The 4,758-nt window shown below is 33.4% G+C and overlaps 1 pseudogene; it reads right to left on the bottom strand.

The window, feature by feature from the left end:
- Positions 1-4,390: 4,390 nt before the first annotated feature.
- On the bottom strand, positions 4,391-4,533 carry LOC138174902 (small nuclear ribonucleoprotein F pseudogene; annotated as a pseudogene).
- Between the last annotated feature and the right edge of the window lie 225 nt (positions 4,534-4,758).

Raw genomic sequence — 4,758 nt, forward strand, 5'->3', positions numbered from 1 at the left:
GATACAGCCCTGGAAGTAGTATTGCTGGGTCAAAGGTTATACATATTTTTATAGCCCTTTGGGCATAGCTCCAAATTGCTCTCCAAGAATGTTGAATCAGTTCACTACTCCACCAACAATGTGTTAGTGTTCCAATTTTCCCACATCTTCTCCAACTTCATCATTTAACTATTTTGTCATGCTAGCCAATCTTATAGGTGTGATGTGGTACCTCAGAGTTGTTTTGATTTGCATTTATCAAATCAATAGTGATTTAGAGCATTTTTTTCATATCACTATAGGTAGCTTCAATTTCTTTCTCTGAAACCTACCTGTTCATATCCTTTGAACATTTTTCAACTGGAGAATGGCTTGCATTCTTATAAATTCAACTCAGTTCTCTATATATTTTAGACACAAGGCCTTTATTACAGACACTGATTGTAAAAATCATTTTCTATTTCTCTTTCTCTCATAATCTTGGTTGCATTGACTTTGTGTAAAAATATTTCAATTTAATATAATCAAAATTGTCCATTTTGAATTTCATAATGTTTTCATCTCTTGTGTGGTCATAAATTCCTCCATTTTCCATAAATCTGACAGATAAACTATTCCTTGCTTAACTAATTTACTTATAGTATCTGCCTTTATATCTAAATTATGTACCCATTTGAACTTCATTTTGATACAAAGTGTCAGATGTTAGTCTATGCTCAGTTTCTGCCATACAGTTTTTGTCAAATAGTGAATTTTTATCCCGGAAGCTGGGGTCTTTCGGGTTATCAAACAATGGATTACTATAGTCATTGACTTCTGTGTCTTGTGTACCTAACCTATTCTACTGATCTATCCCTCTATTTCTTAGGCAGTACCAAGTAGTTTTGATGATTGCTGCTTTATAACACAATTTAAGATCTACTATGTCCAGGCCACCTCACCTTCTTTTCATTTCTTTTCATTAATTTCCTTGATATTCTAGACTTTTTGTTCTTCCAGATTAATTTTATTATTTTTTCTAGCTCGATAAAATAATTTATGTTAGTTTATATTTTAATATATACATATATACGAATGTGTGAATAGACACACACACACAAATACATATGTAACTATTTCTAGCTGCTTGTGCTATTATCTCCTTGATCTGATAATTCTAAAATTTGTCTACAATATTCCTTGGAGTTTTCATTTTGGGATCTCTTTTCAACAGGCAATTGGTGGAGTCTTTCAAAGACTATTTTAACATCTTGTTCTTTGACCACAGAGAAGTTTTCCTTATTAAATTTTTGAAAGGTGCTGTCCAGGATCTTTTTTTTTTAATCATGACTTTCAGGTAGCATAATAACTCTTATATTATCTCTCCTAGAAACAATTTTAGTTGTTTTTCCACTGAGGTATTTTACATTTTCTTCTATTTTTCATTCTTTTGATTTTGTTTGACTGATTCTTGATGTCTAGTAGAGTCCTTAGCTTCCACTTGTCAATTCTATGTTTTAAGGAATTGTTTTCTTTCATTAGTTTTTGTACCTCATTTTTCATTTAGCACATTATACTTAAAAAAAAGTCATTTTCTTCAGTGGATTTTTTTCCCCAATTTTTCCAATTCTATTTTTTAAGTCATTGTTTTGTTAGGCCATTTTTGTCCTTCCTTTTCTAATCTGTTGACTCTTTGTTACATAATTCTCTTGCATGCCTCTCATTTCTTTCCCCAATTTTCCTTAAAATCCATTTTGAGCTCTTACCAGATGACATCTGTGCTTGGGATTAATTCGTATCTCCCTTTGAAGTTTCACCTGTAAGTATTTTGCCATTGTTGTCCTCTTTTGAGCTTGTGTTTTGATTTTCCCTGTCACCATAGTCACTTTCTATAGTCAGGGCCTTTTTGTATATTGCTCATTAAAAAAAAAAAGTATTTTACTGCTGGGGTACAGCAGGCACTGTTTCAAGATTTTTGGCCCTGTGGGATAGGGGACTGATCACTGGTTTTCTGCACCGAGTCCTCTGGGATTGGCAACTTGTCCACTGCAAGGTGGCCTGCCCTAGTCATGTCTATTGTGCACTGGTTTCCAGGGCTGATAGTTTACCTGCTTCACTTGGGCTAGAGGCCTTACATTTGGTGTACTGTGCCTTTCTCCTGCTAATTCATAACCCTAGGGCTTTGGTTGCTGATCTGTGCTGTGGCTAAGAGCCTCCCACTAGCTTGCCTGGACACTGGTTGCACTGGGCTGTGCTACCTCTTTACCCAAGTTAGACAGTCCTTTCCTTAAGTCCTTCCATCCAAAGTTATCTTTGGATGGAAATTTTTTCTACTCTTTGTAGTTTCCATTGTTCTAGGATTATTTTAGAGGATTAATATGATATTCTTTCCAAGTGAAACTGGGGAGAGCTTGAGGAATTTCCTGGCTTCTCTGCACCATCTTTACTCTGATCCCCAAGTAAGACTTATTAAACATAAAAAATCATATTTGAATCATTACACATTCATCAAACATGAAATATTCCTATGTTCATGTATGTTCATATATTCACATATGGATCACACCTGTGATTTCTTTGGTATTAGGAATTCTCAAATGAAGATACACCCTTTACAAGTATAGGTTGATACCACTTAACTATCTAGTATCCTGAGAGATTAGGTGACTGGTTTAAGGACATAGTCAGTATATGGCACTATTTGGTTTTAAACTAAATTGTCTATTCAATAGGCCTTGTTGCTGCTTCTTCTATTCAGATAAAAGGGCAAAAATGTGTTAATAAATACAAATGTAATATAACCCATTATTACATGGCTCATTATTACTTGAATTCAGCTATGCCCTGGGTCATTTCCTGTTCCTTAAAGTAGAACTAGTACAAACAGAAAAAGCCTCAAGTAACTGATACAGTTTGTCCATAATAAAGGCAACATTCCTGGGTATTCATGTGAGAAAAGATTTCCACTCTATAAAGCATATTTTTATAATCAAATTTACTCACAGTTATTCTTTGATAGCTTGGATAATTAATATTTGACTGCAGATTAAATCATAAGTCTATTTTGACACCCTAAGGAAACATACAAAGAATATCTCAAGCAAATAAATAGGTTTATTAACTCTTTGATAAAAACATTCATTTCCAAAAAAAAAAAATTGAATCACCCTGAAGACACATTTAACATTTTCTGAAGAAGACAAGAAGTATGGAAAGCATCTTCATCATTGTGTGGAATTTTATGTTTGGAAAATTTCTCTACTAAGTGAAATCTGGTGATGAAACCTGGTCTTAGAGATTTCTCTGGAGACATTTAGCCATGAGGTACCTTGCCCATCATCAGACAGATATAATTTTTTCAGAAGTAGTGTTTGTCTTGAACCCAGATCTTGGAGACACCAATTCCAGCCTTCTAAGTACTATGCCATTCTGCCTTTCAAAAGCAGAATTAAAAGTAACATAAGATCTAAAGAACAATATTTAAAAAATTTTAAAAGTAATAATTCATATTCTGATTGAGGCAGAGAACTTGGAAATTTTTCATTCACAGTTAACAGTTATATATAATTGTAAAATTTGCAAATCCCTTTCTATGCATTCTGTAATTTGAGTTTCTCAAATGCCCTCTGAAAGATGTAAACAGTTATACTTATTTTGCAGATAAGGAAACTATGGTTCATAAAAATAAGTGACTTCCCCAAGATTACACTGTAAATAACTGTCAGAGGTAGCAGGTCTTCTGACTAAAATTAAAAACTCATTCACTGTGCTATACAACTTTAGTGTTTGCTAAAACCACTTTGATATCTCACTATTGGCCACTTGTGCATATGTGAATGCATGTTATTTAATTAGATAACTATATATAAATGTGTATAATTATATATGTATATATATTACTGTAAGATTGTTAACTAATACTATATAATATGTATTGAAAATAGTGAGATATCAGAATGGTTTTAACAAAACTAAGGTTATGTAGTATAGTGTATGAGTATTTTAATTTTAGTCAGAAGACCTGCTACCTCTGACATTTATATACAATGTTATCTTGGGGAAATCACATATTTTTATGAAACTTAGTTTCCTCATCAGCAAAATAGGTATAACAATTTTAACTCTTTCAGAGGGTTTTTAAGAAATAAATATGTGTATATATACACATGTAGATGCATGCACACACATATTTTATATATTCATTTACGAGTATGTATATATTGTTACATATATGTATATGAGCACATCTGTATGTATTCATAGGTATTTTAAACAAATCTTTATTTTGCAGAAATATACAAAAGAATTCCCACCCTCACCCAAGAAAAGATGTTATTCTCTCCTTTTTCAGCTTTTTCCTCTTCTTCAGCATTTTTTGCTCTTTATTAAAACTTTACAAATGTGTCCAGATAATGTCCAACCTTTTATACTCTTAAGAATTTTCCAGTTTTAAGTTCATGTAGTTTTCCATGGACACCAGATCACCCTCATGGACATTCATTATTTAAACTTCGCCATCACCGGCTTCCCTATTATTCCATCATGGAATGGTTTGGGGTTAAGGGGTAAACTCATAATGATCACCTGAGAGCTCCACAGGCAACTTATGGCCAATTCCCCCACTCTGAGGTGAAATAAAAAGATGTTGCCTCATCCTTTCTTTCACCAGCAGTCCTAAGGATAACCAAGAACTGGCTTGCAAGAGAAGGAATTGCTTATGCCACAAAAAATGGGGTTGAGTTACTGATACTTACATACCTGTCTGCTAATTAGCTCAGCAAGACAACCAACACTGTTGCT

The sequence above is a fragment of the Petaurus breviceps genome, unplaced genomic scaffold (genome assembly GCF_028583685.1).
Source record: "Petaurus breviceps papuanus isolate PSGF00001 unplaced genomic scaffold, PetGlider_PUasm1.0 76, whole genome shotgun sequence".
In the NCBI taxonomy this organism is placed as follows: domain Eukaryota; kingdom Metazoa; phylum Chordata; class Mammalia; order Diprotodontia; family Petauridae; genus Petaurus; species Petaurus breviceps.